The 27403-nt window shown below is 32.1% G+C and overlaps 1 protein-coding gene across 2 annotated transcripts in view; it reads left to right on the top strand.

Annotated features, from left to right (window-relative positions):
- The window catches only part of LOC138702116 (titin homolog), a 539259-nt gene that overhangs the window by 247929 nt on the left and 263927 nt on the right, over positions 1-27403 (top strand). The window lies entirely within an intron of this gene.

Genomic DNA, 27403 nt, shown 5'->3' with positions numbered 1-27403 from the left:
TTGCTTATGAAAGATTCACAATCAATATCACCCTTAATGACTTTGCAAAAAAATAAATAATCAAGATCCTGACGTCTGGTGAACAAACTACCGCAATTGAAATAATTGCATTTAATCTCATAGTTATAATCGGAATTTGGTAAAAATCTATAAGAACATAAGGAAATAAATTTTCTTTGAATATTCTCCAATTTAGCCGAGTCAGTGGAAGTAATGGAGTTCCATACAACAGATGCATATTCAAGCTTGGATCTAACCAACGTATAGTATAAAATTAATAAACACATAGGAGTGGAAAAAGAATAAGTTATAGACCTAATTAGACCAAGCATTCTTAACGAATGGGTATAAATATATTGCACATGATCATGGAAATATAATTTTGAATCAAGTAGGACACCAAGATCTCTAATACAATCTGTCCTAGTAATTACGACATTACTAAGAAAATAATTAAATTTTCGGGAAGTAGTTTCCCGTGAGAAGGAAATAACAAAAGTTTTGGATTGATTAATTTTCATTCCATTTTCAACAGACCATTGTAAAATTGAATTAATGTCATTTTGAAGAATTTGACAATCAACCAAACTATTAATTTTACGAAAGATTTTGAGATCATCCGCAAATAAAAGACAGCTAGAACTTATTCTCTTACTTATATCATTTATAAATAATAAAGATAGGAGAGGTCCCAATATAGACCCTTGAGGAACTCCACATAAACTATTAAATGGAACCGAGAGAGAATTACCTAGTCGAACACAAGACTGTCTATCTGTTAAATAATTTTCAAATCAATTAACGTAGTTAGTGGAGAGACCAAAATTACTTAATTTATTTAATAAAATTTTGTGAGGAACAACATCAAATGCTTTGCTAAAATCAAAATAAACTGAGTCAATTTGACCTTGAGTTTCGACAACAGGCATAATGAGATTGAGACAGGAAACTAAATTAGTAGTAGTAGATTTCCCTCTAGTAAATCCATGTTGGGCCGAATTGATCTTATTTTTGACATAAAATGAAATGTGTTTGTGAATAATTTTTTCAAAAATTTTAGAAAAATTGTTTAGGATAGAATAATAATAATAATAATAATAATAATAATAATAATAATAATAATAATAATAATAATGATAATAGCAATAGCAGTAATAATGATGATGATGATGATAATAATAGCAATAATAACAATAATAATAATGGTAATATGCCTAATACTTACTTACTTACTCACTTACTTACGGGCTTTTAAGGAACCCGGAGGTTCATTGCCGCCCTCACATAAGCCCGTATCCTGTGCAAGATTAATCCAGTCTCTACCATCATATCCCACCTCCCTCAAATCTATTTTAATATTATCCTCCCATCTACGTCTCGGCCTCCCCAAAGGTCTTTTTTCCTCCGGCCCCCCAACTAACATTCTATATGCATTTCTGGATTGGCTCATACGTGCTACATGCCCTGCCCATCTCAAACGTCGGGATTTAATGTTCCTAATTATGTCAGGTGCAGAATACAATGCGTGCAGTTCTGTGTTGTGTAACTTTCTCCATTCTCCTGTAACTTCATCCCTCTTAGCCCCAAATATTTTCCTAAGCACCTTATTTTCGAACATCCTTAACCTCTGTTCCTCTCTCAGAGTGAGAGTCCAAGTTTCACAACCATACAGAACAACCGGTAATATAACTGTTTTATAAATTCTAACTTTCAGATTTTTCGACAGCAGACTGGATGATAAAAGCTTCTCAACCGAATAATAACAGGCATTTCCCATATTTATTCTGTGTTTAATTTCGTCCCGAGTGTCATTTATATTTGTTACTGTTGTTCCCAGGTATTTGAATTTTTCCACATCTTCGAAAGATAATTTCCAATTTTTATATTTCCATTTCGTACACCTTTACTTTTTAACTTTGCTCTAGAATGTGCCATTAGGAAAGTCCAGGATAACAGAGATGGTTTGGAATTGAACGAGTAATATGCCTAATAAACATGTTAATGATAGCAATAATGATGACAATAATAATAGCATAAATAATAATAATAATAATAATAATAGTGATGATAAAGATGATGATAGTAATAATGATAATAGTCATGTAAATAATAATAATAATATTAACAATAATGATAATAATAATAACGATAATATCTTTGGGAATCCATTAACGGAAATAATATGTAACACGGAAATTGCGTACACTTCCTTTCTCACAAGAAAGCAGTATTAAATGCACGAATACGTGAGTGGAACAGAGGTCTACCAGAAGTATAAACTCACTTCTACGTTAATTTGAATGTAAATGTAATTGCAGTCAAGCCACTAGTTCTTGCAGATTATTTCTTTCGTTTAAGGTGAAATCTTCAACTTCGTCTTAACGACCCGTTTCCACTAATGATGCGTAAAGCTGCTTCTGCATTACTTGCTGTAAATTTATTAACATAATGAATGAACGCACTAAATAAAAAATAGCAATATTTCTGCTACTTTCTAAACAAGCGACTTAATTTATACCCGTTTGAGTCTTGGAATTGGAATGGCCTTCTTACGGGTCTTAACGGTTGAGTTTTTATATTCGTGGATTCACAGTGTTGGCAGCCTTGCTGTCTGTAATAAATTACTGATTTCTAAGTAAAATGTGAATGTGTGTAGTCTGTATTTTAAAAACGACCATTCGGATTTCAACATTTATTATTGACCGAGATTTACAGATTACTGTCACTAGGGTTGCCAGATTGTACGTTTTCCCATAGTGTCAGTTTTTTTTCTTTTACCTCACAATACGTCTTCCGTAACTTGAAGGTTATGTCAGTATTTTTCTGCGGAATATTTTTCAACGTGTAGTTTATGAGGCCTACATGCAGAATTTTATTTTTATAACGCTCTCTATTTTGACAATATTTAAAGAAATTGTTTAAAAAACTATACCTAGTGACATTTCTCTGAAGTTGGCATGGTAATGACCTTAATATTAAACAATACACAATCAGTATTATGTACTGTTGCCTGCGTAGTCGGTAGAGTGCTGGCCTGTGCCCGAGGCAGCTGGTTCGATCCCGACCAGGTTAAATGCGACAGACTCATGTCAGTAGATTTACTGGCATGTAAAAGAACTCCTGCTGGACAAAATTCCGGCACACTGGCGACGCTGATATAACCTCAGCAGTTGAGAGCGGCTTTAAGTAAAACATAATTTAATTTAATTTTATATGTTACCAAATCCCTGGAAAGTTCGCATACATCTTCCTTTTTTTTTTTTTGTTAAGATGTGCCTTTTTTCATTCAAAAAATCATATCTGGCAACCCTGTCAGTAACTAAATCTTTATATAAATTAAATTTTGTAAGATGGAACTTCACTAGTTTTAATAAGGCTACGGAAATAGGCCTACTACTATAAAGGGAACTATATTATGCTCTCTTAATATTTAAAGTAATATTATAATTAATAATAGTTTATTATTATTATTATTATTATTATTATTATTATTATTATTGTTATTATTATTAGGCCTATTATTATTATTATTATTATTATTATTATTATTATTATTATTATTATTATTATTATTATTATTATAGGTTTGGAAGTGAATCCCGAAAAGACAAAGTATACGATTATGTCTCGTGACGAGAATATTGTACAAAATGGAAATATAAAAATTGGAAATTTATCTTTTGAAGAGGTCGAGAAGTTCAAATATCTTGGAGCAACAGTAACAAATATAAATGATACTCGGGAGGAAATTAAACACAGAATAAATATGGGAAATGCCTGTTATTATTCGGTTGAGAAGCTTTTATCATCCAGTCTGCTGTCAAAAAATCTGAAAGTTAGAATTTATAAAACAGTTATATTACCGGTTGTTCTTTATGGTTGTGAAACTTGGACTCTCACTTTGAGAGAGGAACATAGGTTAAGGGTGTTTGAGAATAAGTTGCTTAGAAAAATATTTGGGGCTAAGAGGGATGAAGTTACAGGAGAATGGAGAAAGTTACACAACACAGAACTGCACGCATTGTATTCTTCACCTGACATAATTACGAACATTAAATCCAGACGTTTGAGATGGGCAGAGCATGTAGCACATATGGACGAATCCAGAAATGCATATAGAGTGTTAGTTGGGAGACCGGAGGGAAAAAGACCTTTAGGGAGGCCGAGACGTAGATGGGAAGATAATATTAAAATGGATTTGAGGGAGGTGGGGTATGATGATAGAGAATGGATTAATCTTGCTCAGGATAGGGACCGATGGCGGGCTTATGTGAGGGCGGCAATGAACCTCCGGGTTCCTTAAAAGCCAGTAATTAAGTAAGTATTATTATTATTATTATTATTATTATTATTATTATTATTATTATTAAATATATCCAAAACAAAGCTTGCCGCAAGGGAACCAATTCACCGCGGAGACTGTATTGCATGTGTTGAAACAATAACAAATCTAATACAGAAACATAGCTACGATCTCCAACATTTGATCCCTAGAAGAAAGTTCACAGCACGCATAAAGCTTGTCTCTCCACTATAGCGATGGTATCGGAGAAGATCTTTTATCTACTATCAGAAAAATTAATCGTTGCGTCACTTCCGCTAAAGACCGCTGCGTAGAATCCGTCGCCTTGATAAATCTGGCTGCGGAGCGTTCTCACAAGCAGTTCAAGGTCCTGGTCTTCCTTGAGGAAGGGACGTGTATGTACATAATTAACCCTCTGTTATCCTCACTGCCATCTCGTGGCACCTGAGCTGTGAGGCGGAAGAAGGCGTGGCCACGCACTTGCTGCAGGAACTGGTTCCAATTACAAAAACAAGTCCGATCATTGGACACCCACATCGAGATCTCGCTGCAGCGCTAGCCTATTTCTGGAGATAGCGCGGACCGTAGTGAAAACGCTTCCCCAGCTGGTTGATTTCCTTGAGTAGCTTTCGAGTTGCGTTGCTTAAAATTAACTGAAGCTGATAGAATTACCATCTATTATAATAATTATATTTCGTTGCTATTTAACCACAGTCTAGTACAGTGATGTGAACTGATGCTCATAGGAGCAAGCGCGCGCTTTAGAGCCCAGGAGAGCCTGAGCGCTTTACAGCGGAAAGGAAAGAGACAGAAGAAAAAGGTAGTATATGCCGCTTGGTCGAGCTATATACAGGGATGGCCAGCATTGATTCAATGGATAAAGGGAAGAGAACTTATTAAAACTGTATCCATGTTAATTTTTAGATTTGCCTGAGAAGTATAAGTGCATTATAAGAATGTAAGTTTTAATTTTAATGCTCATTTTTTACAAGTTTGCTTTTTTATTCAAAGGGAATATTTTCTCAACTTTTTTTTTTTTACAGAAAAGTGAAATTTTCAGATGTTTGTTTAGTAGCCTTACAGGTACTAAAACAATGTTTTCGTAAATCTAATATATAGTAAATGCGTATTACTGAAGATAATGTATTAAAATGTTTGAAAATATTCGCATGGAAAATGTTTGTAAGGAAATGAATTAACAAAGCATCTACTGTTACATCACAAACAAAAGATATATGCCTATGTTTTGGTAAAACGTCAGCTCTATAGCTTCAGCAGATTTCGAGATAATTTAATATTCTGATAACAGAAAGTTGCGCACCAATATCACCTAAAAGCATAATGCGATAAGAGTTTTATTATGTAATATTAGTTACAATTAAAACATATACCTAGACAACTTTGCTTTGTACTATAATATCATTTTGATTACTTTTATAAAGCTAAAGATACCATCAATATCAATTTCAACTTATGTCATATTCAGTGTCTTTCTTTGGGATAACACTTTCTTTATGAATGATGTGTTTAATTCACTTAGTACAGTATAGTTGTAGTTATTATGGAATTTGTGTGAATATTCCTTCTTTATTCTTTATTATGTTATTAACGTTTAAACACAACTGCAATATTAGGCTAAGAAATAGGTGTTAGTACTTTTGTTTTACAGACAATATAGAAAATAACAAACAGAAAGAAGCCATATAAAAATAACAACATAAAATTTCACGTTCCGTTTGAAGTTTGTGCAGCACTGTTTTTTTTAATCCAACAGGCTACTTATTCCTCCTAGCATACCTAGCGTTTAATGTCCGCGCACGATAGTTGCTCACCACTAGGATCGCTACTATCGCCCCATTACAGACAATGCGAAATAGTACCGACACAGTCTATTGTTCCTAGCACTCTCAAAACTCAAGCTTCGTAACTGTATATACTAGACTGTGCTACTAATTTTATAGTCATCTTCAGCGCCCTCATACCCGTATGAGCGCTGTCACACAAGTTACATTGGTTCATGACCTAACTACTAATAACATTAGCATTCATCGTGGCTCTAGTGTTGTTACAATAAGGCTCTGAAATTCTTTTCACCACGGGTCCCTGTTCAACACGGTGAAATATTTAAATAATGTTAAAAATTCGAATAAAATATTGACCACATAAAATATGTGTGTTTCTTGCGTAAGCTTTGGAATATAATAAATTGCATTCCATTTCAACACCGTGATATTAACTGATCGTACGGATGATTTTGTTCTGTGCAAGTACAAAGCTCACATAAAGAGGTTAGAGGTCGCTATTGTCGTTCCCTTACATGCCACGTTCAGATTAAATCTGCTTACACACCTAAAATATGTCTGATTATACGGTATTGGTGTGATTGCCCAATAAGTCTGTTGCCATGGCAGCCGGACGCCAGGTTACGTGTGAATGTAGTCACAACGTCTCGCTGGCCACATTAATCTCGAACTGCTTCAGCATTCCAGCCTTCGTGTCAGGGTCCGACCGTGAGACCTAAGAACTGGCCGGACGTAGCCTTCACCATTGTACAAACATCCCAGACTCGCTTAATTATGTTTTTTAATGCATCCCACAGCATTGTAATGCCATAGCAACGTTTCGTATATTTTAAACTGCGATTCTTTTTTGTTAAAACATTTTATTGCTGTTGTAGCCCATGTTTTGTTCGTTTCCATGTTACGTTAGATTATGTAACTTCAGAAAGTCTTTAGAATGCAAGGTTGTCATTTGTTTACTAAGGAAACAACTTCGGAGATTTTATACTATTGTTACACAAAAGCTAGCTGTAACTTTTATGATTTGTTTCCTTTCCATGAGCAGAGATTTCCTCACGGAAATTGTTCTTTCATTTCTCCGTTTTTCATTTGTTTGTTTAGTTGCTATGATACCGACCGTTACGTTCCTTCCACTGAAACATTGACAACCTTGTAGATGCATTAAGCGTATTCACATTTCAAGAATGTTTAGTTTAATATGATGGTGATAATGATAATAATAATAATAATAATAATAATAATAATAATAATAATAATAATATGCTACTAGAGCTAAATTATAGTAATGAGTTGTATATGGTATGAAAATAAATACAAACAAAACGAAGACAATGATTATCGGAAGAAAGATAAAGAATTTTAAATGAGGCAGTAGAGCAAGTGGACAGCTTCAAATACTTTGGATGTACTATAAGCAGTAACATGAGCTGCTGCCAGGAAGTCAAAAGGAGGATAGCAATGGCAAAGGAAGCTTTTAATAGAAAAAGGAGCATCTTCTGCGGACCTCTGGAAAAAGAACTAAGGAAGAGACTAGTGAAGTGCTTTGTATGGAGTGTGGCATTGTATGGATAAGAAACATGGATATTACGACGCAGTGAAGAGAAGCGGATAGAAGGATTTGAAATGTGGATATGGAGAAGAATGGAGCGTGTGAAGTGGACAGACAGAATAAGAAATGAAGCTGTGTTGGAAAGAGTGGGTGAAGAAAGAATGATGCTGAAACTGATCAGGAAGAGGAAAAGGAATTGGCTGGGTCACTGTCTAAGAAGAAACTGCCTACTGAAGGATGCACTGGAAGGAATAATAATAATAATAATAATAATAATTTATTTAACCTGGCAGAGTTAAGGGCATACGGCCTTCTCTAACACTCAACCAGGAGTAAAACTGCGTTACAAAAAACACTACAAATTTACAAAGTACACTACAATTTTACACACAAAACTGAATAAGATAATAATAATAAAATGTAAACAACAAGTAAGTAGAAATCAGACATAATATATAACATACAGAAAGAAAGAAAAAAGCATAATAAAATGTGAACGGCAGGTCAAAATAAATGAGACATACAAAGTATAAAAAAATAAGACAATTATTGATAATAATAATAATAATAATAATAATAATAGTAATAATAATAACGGGAGAACGGGATAAGAGTTCGGGGCAGAAGAAGATATCAGATGATAGACGACATTAAGATATATGGATCATATGCGGAGACAAAGAGGAAGGCAGAAAATAGGGAAGACTGGAGAATGCTGGGTTTGCAGTTAAAGACCTGCAATTGGGCAGAACACTATGAATGAATGATTACAGTGAAATTATGATGATGATTGTTTGTTCACATAATTGAGCCTATGTATGGTATATAGGCCTACATGTAAATTACTCTTTTTCGAATTCGACCAACAAGTTTCTTCATTGCATTTTTTTTTTTTTTTTTAGAAAATAGGTCAAAAGTGTCGGATAATAAGTATCTTATTTCTCACCAATTACGAGTCAGTAAAATAAAAAAAGAAATACGCCGCATTTTGTCATTTTCGGTTACCGACCGTGTGTACCATGAAGAATGTACTTTCTTATTCATCTGCACGTAATAATATTTTTTTTATATAAATACTTCATAAAATAGTAGGTAATATGCGTTACAAGAGCGGTATGTTGAAGTTTTCATGTTTGAGGAAAAGTTTGAAAAAGCGAAACGTAGTTGAGCTTTTTTAATTTCCGAGAATCGAAAGAAAACATACCACTCGTGTATCGTACATTATTTTGTGCGAAGATCGTTTATTACATACCTGAAAGAGGAATTTCTAATTAGTTGCAATGAAATCTCTATCTTGGTTTCTGTTCAATGACGGCAAATTTGCAAAACTAAAATATCTATCTTCAACATTGTTGCTTCAAAATATTTTCTGTGTTTACTATACTCCAGCAGGCCGTGATATACGTCTGTCTTTTTTTCCCCCAGTCTATGATGAGTCTGGAATCTTTTTGATTTTTTCACGGCTTCCTTAATGTTACTTGCATCACGAATGCAGTAACTTTAGTGGAGTTGTAGAGTTTACTTAATTTTTGCAAATATTTAAAAACAATAATTAACAGTGCAATTTAGGTGAAATTGCAGTGGTAAGTTTCCAATTTATAATTATTACTATATTGAACGTCTCTAAAAATAATATGTTAAAAGCCTAAAGAAGTAAAATCAATATGTCACTTAAGCGGTAAGAAGAGGGAAATTGTCATGTGTGTTAAGTTGGGATTACTGAATGTGGAATTTTTAGACTTACCGCGAATTGGTTTTGTGCGGAAACCAAGCAAATACGCACGATCTCGCACAAAAAAAGTTGGTACAACCCAGATTGAACATAATATTAGCCTAGAAAAATTCCACTGAATCATAAAATAACTTCCTCTTGGAAGAATTCTAGCCTCGAAGCACGGCATTCAGCAATAAAAGTAAATGAAAGTCGATGTGCAGATGTTTGAAATCTGGACCAGGCTGCGCCGCATAAATTAGTTCCTTCACTTCACGTGCGCAGTTTTCTGCTCAAAGAAAACATCCTGCCCCTCATAAAGTCCCCAACTGTGTCGAAGGCCTTCTTTCTTCCTTCTCCATCGCAGGAATTTTCACATCTCTACAGTACAATTGTCACTACCGTGCTGGAAAATTGTTCAGTCTTATAGGCTACGAGTATCGTGTGTAGTACATTTTAGGAGTCGAAATCCGTTGCACAATTTTTACCTTTCACAGCTTACACAACATTGGAAGTTAGACATAATAGTTGTTTCGGAATATGTATGATAAGAACTTTCTTGTGTTAAATTTTAACGTACCTTGTCAACATGTTTCGACTTATTTTGGGTCATCTTCAGACAAAACAAAACCACAAAAAACAGAAGAATACAACACAAACACAAGAACACAAAAAAATACATCACACTAACATACGAAAACAAAAACACACATAAAATTGCAACCTCATTCAAGAAATTAAACTACAACATAGCATACAGAACAAATAACACTCTACAAAAACATGTCAACACACAAACAAACAAATACAACCACACCACTCAAATGTAACACCTGCAACAACTTCTACATAGGACAGACAGGCAGATCATTTCAAACACGTTACAAAGAACACATCACAGCCATAACAAAATTACAAAACACCTCCACATATGCAGAACACATCACAAATGCTAACCACACCTACAGAGACATCAACACAGACATGGAAATACTGCACATCCAACCAAAAAGCCAGAAACTCAACACACTGGAACAATATGAAATATACAGACACACGAAAACACACCCCAACGATATTCTGAACACACAACTCAATTTAAAAACACACACACTCTTTGACTCTACACTACGAACGCACCCACACAGGAAACAAGAAGCGCCAAGATCAACTACGGCCAGTTCTGAAGATGACCGAAAATAGGTCGAAACATGTTAAGGCACGTTAAAATTTAACACAAGAAAGTTCTTATCATACATATTCCGAAGTGATACAGTGTTAAAAGTTGTGTAATCAAGATGTATAGTAGTTGTGTTGAATTTCATTTTACTTTAGGCATATCGGTATTATATTCTCTTTCTTAGACCTTCTGTCATTAGACCTAAGAAAACGTCTATTATTTACCAGAAAGCTACACTGTGTCGTAGAACGATGCCAGCCCTGAGCGACGGTAAAAGCGTCATTCTGTATAAACCAAACAAGGAGAAGCTGTTTCAGTTATTGCGACTGCGCAGAAAGCATCAAGAAGGCGATAAAAATGCGTGCGAGACAAATATTATTGCCCAACACAGAAGGCGATGAATTGCACAAGTTTGCATACCTGAGTTCTATAAAAAAAAACAATTGCCTACAGAGATCATGCAGTGAATTCCAGGCTGTCAAAAGCAATAATAAATTTTCGATGTTACTGCCAAGAGTGATTGTGACAAACTTTCTTTGAGGCGTGTAACCACTGCATTGTTCGTACTATATGCATGCTTGCTGCCTATATCAGCGGTCAGGATCTTCATATGTGGAAGATTACTGAGTTACAATTCAGTTTGCTTGCGAAATTACTCATATTTGTAACTCATAAATCTCCGTCATTGTCGTTAACGTATGCAATCATTCCTCATGATCCTCCTCACTTAAATATTTCTCTTTTTTCCCACCACCACCACCACCACCACCACCACCACCACCACCACCACCACCACCACCACCACCACCACCACCACCACCGTCAATAAAAATATAAAATTTGGAAACTAAACGTTAGCATTTCATAATTATATTAAACATAAACTTTTTCTTATTAAAATATTGAAGATAGTCGATTTAATATAACACTGCTATCTATTAATTACTCTTTAATTTTCATGTTTACGTTCGCATCTTACATTAATATCTGTACCTATTTATTTTTTTTTTTTTCATGACATAAGTCACTACAATTTTGTACTGTCTGTTGTAATTGGGGTTTTGTCCTCCTATAGACAAATAAATATATAATTAGGTAAATAAATAAGTACATAGATAAATAAATTAATGTAGGAATAAATGAATTAATAAATTTAAAATGTATAAGTAAACAAATAAATAACTCGATAAGTAAATACAGGAAGAAAGAAAAAAAAAAACAAAGAAAGAAAAAAATGGAAATAATTAAATAAGTAAATAAATTGAATAAATAAATATACACAGAAAGAAAGGAAGAAATAAATATATAAGTAAATAAATAGAGATAGAAAAACAAATAAATAAGTGAATAAATACACACAGAAACAAAGGAAGAAATAAATAAATAAGTAAATAAATAAACATAGAAGAACAAATAAATAAGTAAATAAATTAAATAATTAAATATTTAAATAAGTAAATAAATAAATATATACAGAAAGAAAGGAATAAATCAATAAAGCTAGAAAAACAAACAAAATCAAATAAGTAAATTAAATAAATAAATAAATAAATATTTAAGTAAGTAAATAAATAAATATACACAGAAAGAAAGGAAGAAATAAATAAGTAAATAAATAAAATAAATAAATATCTAAATAAGTAAATAAATATACACAGAAAGGAAGGAAGAAATAAATAAGTGAATATATAAACATAGAAAAACAAAGAAAAGCAAATAAATAAGTAAATAAATAAAATAATTACATATTTAAATAAACAAAGAAATAAATATACACAGAAACAAAGGAAGAAATACATAAGTAAATAAATAAACATAGAAAACAAATAAATAAATAAATAAATAAAATAAATAAATATGTAAATAAATAAATATACACAGAAAGAAAGGAAGAAATAAATAAGTGAATAAATAAAGATATAAAAACAAAGAAAAATAAATAAGTAAATAAATTAAATAAATAACTAAGTAAATAAGTAAATGAATACACAAAGAAAGAAGGAAATAAATAAATAACTGTATAGGTAAGTAAGTAAATAAATAATCATGACCATTAACTCCAATATCATCTTCACATCCACAATAATCTTTATGTTTGTCTTCATCATCATCACCATCATCATCATCAGCAGCAGCAACCTATTTCTGGGTTTATTAATTCCTGGTCTAAATGTAGCTTAGAGAAACGAAGATTTCTCACCAAATGGCATCGAAGTTCGCAAACTCTGCAAGATGCGAGGTTTACAGGGGAGAAGTGGGAGAAGATATTTCCAAGTGGTTCTGTACCTTCTGTCATAATGACGTCACTGTGTTCTGTTATTTTCGTGTCATCTTCTGGTGTGTTTAATGTCGTCTGTACTTGGAAGGAGCAGTTTGTGTAGGAATATTCAACAAATATCTGTTATTGATTTTACTCCATCGTACACGATTCCAGAGACTTCGGAATGTGACATGTTTAACAGAACAATTCTCCGTCGCTTCCATTCCAGTGCGGTTCACATTTTGCGGTTTGAGAGTTCCAATATGCCTAGAAATGTCGTTAATGCGTTGTAGATGGAAACCATCTGTTTAAAGCGTGTATTATAAAATGGTAGTAATTTAAAGTCGTAACGCCTTAAATAATTATAGATGAACATAATGCATTATCAAAAATATCAATACACCGAACTTATCCTTCATTATCGATTTGAGAACAGAAGAAAAGCAACGAAATTGATATTATTGTATCTTGGTCAGCCATTGAAAAGCAGAGTTGCCTTCTAACGGTAACGAAGACTCATCTGACTCATCTAGAGTAACAAGTTTCAGACCTAACCTTGCATTAAAATCTCCTGAAACCAAAAACTGCAGGGTTTACATAAAGCTGAAAAGAATGGACCAAATGAGTCATACCATGTACACTACTTAAGGTACTGTAAGTTAATTATTTTAACGTTCATTCGTCAGACACTTAATCGCGGAGTTGCCTTGTAATAGTAACAAATGCGCATCTGACTCACTCTAGAGTAACAAGTTCCATACCCAACCTTGCGTTAAAATCTCCAGAAATAAAAAAAAAACTTCCAAGTTTGCATAAAACTGAAAAGAATAGGGCAAATGAATAATTATATATATATATATATATATATATATATATATATATATATATATATATATATATATAAAACACAAGTTACTGTAAGGCTTATGCCAGTAGATTTGTTGGCATATGAGAACTCCTGCGGGACAAAATTCCGACACACCGACGACGCTGATATAACCTCTGCAGTTGAGAGGATCGTTAAATAAACCATAATTTTTTATTTTAAATTTATTTTAACGTTCATTGGTCAGCAACTTAATCGCAGAGTTGCCTTCTAACAGTAACAAATGCGCATCTGACTAATTCTAGGGTAACAAGTTTCATATCCATCCTTGCATTAAAATCTCCAGAAATAAAAAACTTCACGTTTGCATAAAACTGAAAAAAAAAATGGGGCAAATGAATAGTTCTATATATACAAGTTACTGTAAGGCTCATATCAGTAGATTTGTTGGCATATAAGATAACTCCTGCAGGACAAAATTCCGACACACCGATGACGCTGATATAACCTCTGCAGTTGAGAGGGTCGTTAAATTTATTTATTTATTTATTTATTTATTTATTTATTATTTTGCTAATAATTGTAACATAAATTATAAAATGTACAGAGAAACTTTAGCTCGCCCCTGAAAGAGTAGAACTCGTGCTCAGGGCCGGAACTGAATTGAAATTAATAATTATACAATACAATTATAATTAATAATTATACAATACAATTTGCAATTATAGCATATAAATTTAAATTTAAAATGTTTCAATTTTTATAAAATCCATACATAACTTTTTAAATTTAATACTAGAACTATTAGAATTGACAAGATTAGGATATTTAAATATAAATTTGTTATATATTCTTGGGCCTAAATTACTACTATGATTAAATACTGTAATAGTGTTGCATTTTGGTTCAAACAATCTTAAAGAATTCATACCTTTTGTTTCATAACTATGAGAATACAATTAAAAATTATTTCGATTTTTATGTATGAATTTTATTAATACAATATAATAAATTTGTCTTACGTTAAGTACATTAAAGTCTATAAAGAAATTTTGAGATGTAAAATCAATAGGTTTATGAAGACATATTTTAATTATTTTCTTCTGTAATAAATAAAGTGGATTAAAATTGGATTTAAATGAGCTACCCCATCCTATAATTCCATACATAATTACCGATTGAAATAAAGTTAAATATATTGTACGTAATAAACTTATTGACAAATAATTCCTCAATAAAACAAAATAATATACTATTTTACGTAATTTATTACAAAGGTAATTAATGTGTTGGTTCCATTTTAAATGATTATCGAAAATTATGCCTAAATACTTAACTTCACAGGACTCTTTAATAATCGGACATTTACACTGTATAAGACAACAATCAGAATTATGTAATTTAATACTTAATATAGATGTGGGAGGTTTGTTACATTTTTCAGATAATGAAAATTGAATAATGATGGTTTTATTTTCGCTGATACAAAAGATAATTCATGTCAAACCATTTTTTTATTAATTTAAATCCATTATTTGAATCATTATATGCATCATGCCAGGTTTTTCCATATAAACCATCATTTTTAATTTTTAATTTATTTTAACGTTCATTGGTCAGCAACTTAATTGCAGAGTTGCTTCTCGAATGCGTATGTGATTCACAATAGAGTTAGACGTTTCATACCTAATCTTGCATTAAAATCTCCTGAAACCAAAAGCTGCAAGATTTGCATAATAGTGAAAGGAATGAGGCAAATGGATCATCCTATGTACACAAGTTACTGTAAATGAATAATTATTACTCGTATATAAATATTTTAAAGCCGCACTTAGATTTTTGTCGAGATGCTGAGGTCATAATTCGAAGTTAATTATTACCTTGGTTCAGCACGTCGTGGATATGTCACTACTCCACGATTTCTTGTTTTATTCTGCCGTAAATATATAGGCCAAAAAGACAAGACATAAAAGTGCTGGACACGAAACATATCTCAAATTAGCTGAGAAATATATACGAATGTTAAGCTTAAATAAAGCTTAAATCAAGAAAACCCGCGTTGCCTAGCAACCTAGGAACGCACCGCGACTTCCTAATGATAGCAAACTTATCTTCACAGATGATATCATAATTTTCCGTGTAAAGGACGTGACAGGAAGGTCCCTTGACCTTGCGCGGCGTGTATTCTCACAGGATGGCATTCATCCAGTCTCTTCTCACGTTACCCTGTGACAACTGCACATTTATCAACTCTGTCCAGCTTGTGTTATGTTACAAGGCACAGGAAGTCATTACGGGCATAATGTGTGAACCTACTCACCACTGGATTTATAAAAAAGAACTTATCTTCGCCAAGTTGCTTACCGTTATCTGTAAGAACAGCAAAATATCATAAAAAGTACAATTAAGTATAATTTTATTTTATTACTGTACTAGCCTGGGCTAATTATTTTCATTGTATATTATTATTATTATTATTATTGTTATTATTATTATTATTATTATTATTATTGTTATTATTACAGTAAAACTTCATTTGTAAGTTTTCATGAGGTCTAAAGAAACAAACGCAAAACTGAGAAAAACATAATTATTAATAACATATGAAATAACATTATTGAAGATTATGCTTAGGGCTAAAGTATTATCTGTAGTAATGTCACGAGAGAGCTGAGATTTCCTGATAAATCCACGAGCGAAGCATAGCAACATTATATTAAATCGGCTGTGTTCAATATTTTAATAAGAAAAAGTTTGTTTAATATATGAAATGCTAACATTTAATTCACATATTTTACACTTTTATTCGTGGTGGTAGTGGTGGTGGTGGTCGTTACAAGATTACTAAATCCTCGATCACATTTACAGTATGCGATGAATTTTTTGCAGCATACTGTATGACTAACTAAATCAGTTAGAGGAAACTGCTCACTTCACTTAACATGCATGAATAATACCAACTCCTTGAAAGCCGTACATGAAGAGAAGGTTTTATTAATCGTAACTCTGTAAGTAAGTAAAAAATAAATAAATAAATAAATATTAAATAAATAAATAAAAACAAATTAATAAACAAGTAAATAAGTAAACAAATAAATAAGTAAGTAAATAAATAAATAAGTAAATAAATAAACAACTAAATAAATAAATGAATAAACATATAAATAAATAAGTATATAAACAAATAAATAAACAAATAAATAAAAAATAAATAAGTAAACAAAAATAAACAATAAATAAATAAGTAAATAAATAAATAAATAAACAAACAAACAAATACATAAATAAAAAATAAATAAATAAACAAATAAATAAGTAAATAAATAAGTAAACAAATAAATAAATAAACAAATAAACAATAAATGAATAAGTAAATAAATAAATAAACAAATAAATAAGTAAATAAATAAATAAACAAACAAACGCATAAATAAATAAACAAATAAATAAGTAAATAAATAAATAAATAAACAAATACATAAATAAACAAATAAATAAATAAAAAATAAATAAATAAACAAATACATAAATAAACAAATAAATAAATAAAAAATAAATAAATAAACAAATACATAAATAAACAAATAAATAATTAAACAAATAAATAAATAATGAATAAATAAACAAATAAACAATAAATAAATAAGTAAATAAATAAATAAACAAATACATAAATAAACAAATAAACAAATAAATAAATAAACAAATAAATAAGTAAATAAATAAGTAAATAAATAAATAAACAAATAAGTAAATAAGTAAAGAAATAAATAGATTATAAATAAATAAAGAAACAAATAAGTAAATAAGTAAATAAATAAATAAGTAAATAAATAAATAAGCAAATAAATAAATAAGCAACTAAATAAAGAAGTAAATAAATAAACATATGGCTAAATAAGTAAATAAATAAATTAGTAAATAAATAATTAAATAAATAAATAAACAATAAATAAATAAGTAAATAAATAAATAAACAAATAAATAAAGAAGTAAATAAATAAACATATGGCTAAATAAACACATAAATAAGTAAATAAATAAACAATTAAATAAGTAAATAAATAAACAAACAAATAAATAAACAAACAAATAATTAGTTGGTTGGTAGTTAATTAATTGTTAAATAAATAAATGAACCGTGCATAAGATTTATGCTATATACCTTCTTGAAGATTGCCTCTTCCCTTAATATTTAATTTAAATGTATAGGTTTTCCAGAAGTAGTAAGTTGATACACATCTCTGATTTTATTTTCTCTATAACTATAATCGTTTCTGAAGTTTTTTCCAAGTCTAGTGTTGTTATCGCATTTTTGCACACTTGCATTCAAAGTTTATTGCATATTTAAAAGTAGAGTAGCAAATTGTGACAAATGCGACTGAGGCTCAAACCCTGTACCATACTACTCATGCTGAGTGTTTACTTGGAAAATTTAGGTGGCCCAAATTTTGTCCCTGGGTCTGTACATAACCTGCAGTTCAAATTGAACAGCTACAGGTTCTACAGTTGACATGTTGTAACTGTCAGACCTTTGGTTGTACAAGTCATTGCATTCTGCATATTATTTCGTGAAGTCCGTTTGAACAGTATCTGAACCCTCGCTGGCATGTAGTCAAGGCAAACGCTGCATAACTGTTTGCTCCAAGTACAGCATTTCACATTTCTATAAATTTTTTGTCGAGGTACGAATCCCTGACATGTGAACCGAGACAGACGGACAAAACGGAATTTGAACAACGTCATGTAAACTACGGAGGGGACATATGCGTTTCTGTGTAACATGTGGCAGAAGAGGCAGATCAAATTACCAACTACATGGACAGACACGGCCATCATATGGTCAAGTCTTGTTTTCTTGCGGACTGTTTGGACAGCATGGAATCGCTCTCATGTACAACGGAATGCGGCTCTTTAAGTTATCCCTACCTTCACGAGGATGTTTCAGCATGGAAAGTTTTCTGCGTACCACTCGAAAAATTTGTAACGAAAAGTACAAAATTCATCCTTAATTATCCGTAGCTGTTATATTTCACTTCTGAAACACAATCTTGAATAATATTTTTTTGTTCACCCTGTAATACTCTGTTAACTTTACATTCCTTGCATAGTCTATAGCCGCCATTAATAAGATCCTTACCAGAGCTATTGACGTTTGAGTAGCTTTTATCTCTCAGGATAACCGGTTTCAAGTACCAGCTGGTTTGAACTTCACAAAAGAAACGATTCACTTTTTTAAACTTCCCCTTCTCTTGTTTATTTATGGATCTGATTATGTAAATAATTCTTATTTGCCCTCCCAAATCGTAGATATTCTTATGTTATTATTAGATATGATTTGCACGTATTCATGATACGGAAGTACATTGCGTATCTATATTTCCACTTCACAAAAATGTTATCATTTTAATTAGATTTTCAACGATTTATAATTCATGACACTTTCATGATATTATGTGGAAATTTATCACAACTGATTAGAAAAGTTATTTTTAAAAAAGGTCAATTAGAGCCCAAAAAGGATACCCAAGCCGTTCAATATCTGTCAGGAGAATTTTGTACATGAACTGAAACTGTTTCAGTATAAAATGCAAGTGAAACACACGCTAACAGTTCAAGACTAGAGCCAACGCGTTGAAATGTGCAATAGTTTCAACAGAATGTTGGAAGCTTTTGACTAATGGTGCATTTTGGGCTGTGGAGAAGCGATTCACTAATCCATTAAGATGCAAATGATCTTTGTCTTTAAACCACACATTCTTGATCCATTCGTCATCATCGTTCATTATTTTATTTCCAAATAAAAGAAAACAATTTTAATTTTCTGTTTACTTAGTTTAAACAATTGTGAAATATTCTCCCGAGGTAGCACAGGAATTGTCCGAAAAGATTTGAAAAGTATTATGTATGTATGTATGTATTTATTTACACTGCAAGTGGGCAAGCACCCGGTGGCAGTGGTATATACAATATTAACAATACACAGTTAAAATGATAAGCAATACACAATAAAATTTACAATACATAATACAATTTACAACACATATACAATTTTATACACAATACAATAAGAATACACAATACAATTTAACACAATAATAATAAAACATAAAATAAAACACCTAATTTTACAACACAACCTACATAATTATGTATAGGTCCTACATAAGTTTCAATAGTCTTTCACTTTACTCTCATCTCATTCCCTGTAGTGGCACTATGACGCATTTCACTGACACTTTAGCACACATTTCACTGACACTCTGTAACACATTTCACTGACACTATAGAACACATTTCATTGACGCTATAAATTATCACTGATCGGAACTGTTCACTGCACTGTAAAACCATAACTTCACTGACTCACCTCGCTTCACTGATACAACAGTTCAAATAAGTCAAATAATTGCATTCTTATGCATACTTATAAACAGAACTACATTTAAGCTAAACATTTCTAGTCTAAGGCCCTCTTACACGCTAGTTTTAAATAATTTACAATTCAAACCAAGGAAGTAAACTCGTCAGGCTAGATATGTCACCTTAAAAATTAAATGTTGAATGTCACCTTAATTTTAATTTTCACTTTATACACAACTCTTTAAATTATTCTTGAATCTCCTTAAGGAAGGACAGCCCTCAAAGACCGCTGCAGGTAGGTCATTCCTATCATTTATAGTTCTATTTCAAAATGAGAATTTACCTACATCCGTTTTCTGTTTCCTACATTTGATTTTAAAATCATGATCGTTCCTACCATAGTACGTTGGCTTTTCTAACCGAGCCGTTATGTCTACCCATGCTTTCTGACGTAGATGTGCTCTATACAATGATGTTATTCTAGTTTTCCTACGTCTGTTTTCCAAGGTTTCCCATTTAAGTTCTTTTATCGTATCGTTCCCATCTTCTCTTTTACCTTTAACAAATTTTATATCAATTTTACGAAATATAAACCAATAAAAACAGGTATGTTTTATTGGAGCACCCAGTAGGGTCTATATAAAGAATGATTCGAAAGTAATGTCATTAATTTCAGAGGGTTATTCTTTGAGATATTTCAAACAAAGCAGTTCAATACAATTTTGCTCGTTTTTGCTTCCTTTGCGAGATGAAAATTGTTTTATGTGGAACATTCCGTACCGTTCGAATCCCGGTCGGGGTAAGTTACCTGGTTGAGGTTTTTCCAGGGTTTTCCCTCAACCCAATACGAATAAATTCTGGGTAACTTTCGGTGCTTGACCCCGGATTCATTTCATCGGCATTATCACCATTTCATTGAGACGCTAAATAACCTGAAATATTGATTCAGCGCCGTAAAATAACTCAATAAACAAAAACATTTCATAAAGTGTCTTGTGAAAGCCATTGATTTAATTTCTATATACAGTACTGAGTGAATTTAAGAGAGCAGTGTATTATGATAAATGATGGAAAGAATTTTAGTTTTGTCCTATAAATGTGCAGAATTTTTATTCGGACAAATGTAACTTTTCATACTGCAAAGGAATTTTACAATGTTACTTTTATTCTGATCAAATTTCTGCACATATAAAGGACAAAACTAAAATTATTTCAATAATTTATTATAACATAATGTTTCATATAAAACAATTTTTATCTCTAAAAGGAAGCGAAGACGAGCAAAATTGTATTACACTTTTGTGCTTGAAAAATCTTAAAGAATAACCCCCTTAAATTAAAAACATTATTTACTGTTCAGCCTATATATTTTATTTATTTTACGACGCTTTATCAACCGCTATGGTTATCTACGTCTAAGTGAAATGAAGGTCTTAGTGACAGCGAAATGAGTCCAGGGTCCAGGGTCACCCTGCATTTGCTCTTAATGGTTGAGGGAAAACCCCGGAAAAATCTCAACCAGCTAACTTGTCCCAAACAGCTTTTGAACCTGGGTCCACTCATTTCGCGGTAAAACACGCTAACCGTTACACCAGCTGTGTACTCTATATAAGGTAAGTGTCCCTGATATGGCCATGCTAAGGTTTGAGAATTTTTCTAGCCGCCATTTTGAAAAAAATATGTAAACCACTTTTTTCTTACTCGTTCTCAGTCTAATGGACTTTCTTAAAACAATTTCCTTTCTCATAAAAATAGCTTTAATTGTCCAAAAAGTCCCGAATTCCAAAAGTCTACCTAGTGGCCATATAAGGAACATGTGTACATGATATGGCCACCCTTGTTCCATGTTCTATAAATCGTGATTGTTTTCAGTTTGATAGCGCAGTTGTGCTAGAATTAAATAATTTTGGTGTAAAATGAATAAAAATGACACTTAATAATCTTTTTTTATAATTCAAAAGTGTAGTCAAAACAGGTTTTTCCATAAAAAAATAAGTTGTTTTTCTTACAATACAAAATTTTTGTGTAATCCCAGCTATAAGGCATGCAAATTTGTCAGGTGAAAAAATAAAAGTGAAATGAACTTGATATGGCCATGGTGCATTTGATATGGCCATATCAGGAGCAGGTAAGCTTTCACGAAAATCGTTTGATTATGAACAACTCGTGAAAGATACGCCATAAACTACAACACCAATCAACAGAACATTAAAAACTGAATGGAGTACTATGGTTTTCATGAAACAAGTCTTTGAAAAACATGCATAAAACAAAGGAAACTCACCAGAGAAAAATAAGAAGAGGTCACATGAAAACAGCAAAATAGGCAACTGACGCCATATTGCTCAACCTGACTGGATGGAAAACGATCAAGTGACATACCAGGATGCTCTTTCACTGGATGCTGCTGCAATTTAGCGGATTTTTTGGTTAACTAACTCACAATAGGGGGGTGGCCATATCAGGAACATGGCCATAACAGGAGCACCCACCTTATGTATATTTATCTGTCGGATATCGAACCCCGGTTCCGCTGGCACTGCAATCGGAGCTGAGGGGAAATGTTGAGTGCGGAAGAAAAGTGCTATTGTGCTCAGATCTTAAAAGAAGATGATATTGGTGGAAACTTTCTAGTTTTATAGGAAATATAAAATGGTAAACAACGTTCTTCTTTTTCAAAATTTCTCCTCTCTTTGCGGAGTTTGAACTCCTGCTTCCTCCTCTGAGAACTGTTAAATTACGTCTTTAGTCACCGCCCTTCTTCAATGCTACGGTGCAATGCACTGCATACAGAACTCCTGGGTATATGAAGCATTAGAGTTAATTGCCTTCCCTCTCGCAGTTGCTACGCAACCGTCGTGAGACCTGAACACTGCCGATACGGAAGAAGAGGAAGGCGCAAAGACTTCACTTGTTATAACACAGAACGTTTGTGATCGCGGTATGAACCCCACGCAATTGCTTTGTTTGTTCTTGTGGGAACCACAAATTTACTGCATGTGTTGTACTGGTCATACACTACGGAATACAAATTTCAAGATGTATATTATGCTGCAAGCCTGTTATGGTAGCTAATGAACGCGTTAATTAGATTTTTTGTGACTATTACACTTTTACTACGTCATACTACTTTTGACCAATAAAACGGTACGAGAGGAAGTATTTCAACCAATCATGGCTGCTTATCGCACAATTTTATCGCGTCCCTAGCATTTGTTTAATTTTATCGCGTCCCTAGCATTTGTTTATTTGTTTGCCAACATTTGAAACTGCGCTGGTCTGGACGTCAAAAAAAAAATATATATATATATATATATATATATATAATTACAAACCATTCCAGTCGATGCACAGCAGTTTCAAATATGACTCGCATTGGCATTCAAGAACAAGAATTAATAAAAATCACTGATCATACCCATGCATCTTCTGAAATCCGATTTACAAATAAATGAAGAGCACCATTCAGAAATCCTGAATAATTTGAAAACACCATGTAGGCCTAAATCAACGAGTTCCACTTCTATTACGCACACGTCCAATATAACATCAATTGAACCACCAACCACATTCAAATTTGAAAATTATACATTCAATAATTATTCCTTTTAAAATTATTGATGTTTATTTTTTATGTCATCGCCGTTAATTAAAACTTTTCTAACACTTGTGTATATTAGTTAGGTTATGTTATAGCTTCTGCTATATGATATTATGGATAGTCACGTATCAGAGATTGTTTAATATTAAGATTATTGAAAATCATCTGTCAAGTGACGTTGATTACTGGGATTCGGATAATTGAAGTGGAATGTTGCATTTTAATAAAAATGAAACTGAATCAACAAAGCCTTCTTGACTAGTAACATTGCCATCGTGTATAATAGATCGAGAACTTCTCGACGAGAAGGCATTGCTCACTACTGCCATCTAGGATGCATCTAGCGTAATATTTGTAATGCTGAGATAGTACAATAATACATTTGAAGACAGTTGTATTTTCGTAAGTCAATTAATATTTTATTGTGTTGGAGTAATTCGTTACTTCTAATCTTTATATACTTCCTTCTAATCGTGTAATAGTCAATTAAATCCCACTCGAGTTTTGATTTTCTCTAGACTATTACACTCTTACTACGCCATACTACTTTTGACCAATAAAACGGTACGAAAGGACGTGTTCCAACCAATCATGGCTGCTTAACCTACAATTTTTATCGCCTCCCTAGCATTTGTTTTTACCACCTCCCTAGCATTTGTTTGTTTTTATCACCTCCTAGCATTTGTTTGTTTTTATCACCTCCATAATATTTGTTTCTTTGTTTACCAACATTGTACTTTCAATATGTACCTTTTAAAATCATTCATATTTTTTTCACCATCCTTAATTAAAACTTTTTTTTATCATTTATCTTGTTTATAATATTTAGGTAGTCCATAATCGTATTTATCTTTAAGAAAGGGGGACAAGACTAACTGTAGTAACTTTCGAGGAATATCACTTTTGTTGACGTCGTACAAAATTTTGTCCAATATTCTTTTGAGAAGATTAACTCCATATGTAGATGAAATTATTGGGGATCATCAGTGTGGTTTCAGGCGTAATAGATCGGCTATTGACCAGATATTTTGTATTCGACAGATAATGGAGAAAAAATGGGAGTATAAGGGTACAGTGCATCAGTTATTCATAGATTTCAAAAAGGCATATGACTCGGTTGAGAGAAGTTTTATATGATACTCTTATTGAATTTGGTATTCCCAAGAAGCTAGTTCGATTAATTAAAATGTGTCTCAGTGAAACGTACAGCAGAGTTCGTATAGACCAGTTTCTGTCAGATGCGTTTCCAATTCACTGTGGGCTAAAGCAAGGAGATGCACTATCACCTCTACTTTTAACTTTGCTCTAGAGTATGCCATTAGGAAAGTCTAGGATAACAGAGAGGGTTTGGAATTGAACGGGTTACATCAGCTGCTTGTCTATGCGGATGACGGGAATATCTTAGGAGAAAATCCACAAACGATTAGGGAAAACACGGGAATTTTACTTGAAGCAAGTAAAGAGATAGGTTTTTGAAGTAAATCCCGAAAAGACAAAGTATATGATTATGTCTCGTGACCAGAATATTGTACGAAATGGAAATATAAAAATTGGAAATTTATCTTTTGAAGAGGTGGAGAAGTTCAAATATCTTGGAGCAACAGTAACAAATATAAATGATATTCGGGAGGAAATTAAACACAGAATAAATATGGGAAATGCCTGTTATTATTCGGTTGAGAAGCTTTTATCATCCAGTCTGCTGTCAAAAAATCTGAAAGTTAGAATTTATAATACAGTTATATTACCGGTTGTTCTTTATGGTTGTGAAACTTGGACTGTCACTTTGAGAGAGCAACAGAGATTAAGTGTGTTTGGGAATAAGGTGCTTAGGAAAATATTTGGGGCTAAGAGGGATGAAGTTACAGGAGAATGGAGAAAGTTACACAACGCAGAGCTGCACGCATTGTATTCTTCACCTGACATAATTAGGAACATTAAATCCAGACGTTTGAGATGGGCAGGGCATGTAGCACGTATGGGCGAATCCAAAAATGCATATAGAATGTTAGTTGGGAGGCCGGAGGGAAAAAGACCTTTAGGGAGGCCGAGACGTAGATGGGAGGATAATATTAAAATGGATTTGAGGGAGGTGGGATATGATGATAGAGAATGGATTAATCTTGCTCAGGATAGGGACCAATGGCGGGCTTATGTGAGGGCGGCAATGAACCTCCGAGTTCCTTAAAAGCCAGTAAGTGAGTAAGTAACTTGGGTGTGGATGATAGCGAAGAAGATGAACTTTAAGTAGACTTTATTGTTGTCAACGCGTATAACGTGTAATAGCGTTGAACACTCTTTGACACGGAAAATAGCCACTCTTGTAGCTTGAATTTGTCTGTCGTTACGGTTTACGTGAGATTCACTCGGGAAAGTATTAAGCATCGAGGTTCAACGTTGAAATCAAATCATAGCAACGATATGTCTGAATGTCAAGAAAGGACATAATCTTTCGAAGTCTTTATTGCTTAGCGATAGACCTTTTTCTTCTCGATACAATCTCTCTCTATTTAAAACGCACTCGTGTAAATACAGCGCACACGATGATCTCCGAGCTATTCCGAGGTGGACTTGAGGAAGTTGACAACCACTCAGAAATGCATTGCAATGAAACCTTCATGACCCGCAGTTCCCTTCGCCGATATGTCAAGCAAACCTATGTGCCATGACAGTAACTATGGTAACGGGGAGTCTGACGTTAAAACACAGTTACTGCGACATGGTAGTTGACCCGACAAACTCTGACTTGGCATTTGTTATAGTCTATAAATCGCACACCACGATTACAGAATTTAGTGTTGGTCGTATCTACGTGAGATTGTGTCTTTATTTCTGTGTTTATTGATACTTTGCTTACGTTAACGAAGAATGGAACGATTTATTACTAAAGTAAATGATTTGTCACTTTCTCAGTCGTAATATAAACAGATGATTTCGTTGTTTCCATGGAATTAAATGTTTTCAACATCCTTTTGCCAAAGGCGTTATCTATTTACAGCAATTTCTCCTAAACTTTTCGCCAAGTTTTGTTCATGTTCAGTATCTATGAGTCAATCCATGTGACAGTGACAGTGTTGCACATGAAATACAGGGTGGAAGTGAAATAACCTTACAGATTTCCAGAGCGAATAGCCATGTTGTGTGTAACAAAAAAGTGTAATAACCATATTGGTGGAAAGTTCATAGTTTTCTCAGGAAAAAGGTTTGTTTGTTTGTTTATTTATCTGTTTATTTATTTAATTGTTTATTTATTTATTTAATTGTTTATTTATCTGTTTATTTATTTAATTGTTTATTTATTTAATTGTTTATTTATTTAATAAATTATTTATTTATGTAATTGTTTATTTATTTAATTGGTTATTTATGTAATTGTTTATTTATTTATTTAATTGTTTATTTATGTAATTGTTTATTTATTTATTTAATTGTTTATTTATGTAATTGTTTATTTATTTATTTAATTGTTTATTTATCTGTTTATTTATTTAATTGTTAATTTATTTAATTGGTTATTTATTTATGTAATTGTTTATTTATTTATTTATTTAATTGTTTATTTATTTAATTGTTTATTTATTTAATAAATTATTTATTTATGTAATTGTTTATTTATTTAATTGGTTATTTATTTAATTGGTTATTTATTTATGTAATTGTTTATTTATTTAATTGCTTATTTATTTAATTGTTAATTTATTTGATTGTTTATTTATTTAATTGGTTATTTATTTATTTAATTGTGTATTTATTTATTTATTTAATTGTTTATTTATTTAATTGTTAATTTATTTAATTGGTTATTTATTTA

Source organism: Periplaneta americana, chromosome 6, assembly GCF_040183065.1.
Source record: "Periplaneta americana isolate PAMFEO1 chromosome 6, P.americana_PAMFEO1_priV1, whole genome shotgun sequence".
NCBI lineage: Eukaryota > Metazoa > Arthropoda > Insecta > Blattodea > Blattidae > Periplaneta > Periplaneta americana.
The sequence above is the reverse complement of the archived record's forward strand: the minus strand, read 5'-3'. Positions and strand labels throughout refer to the sequence as shown.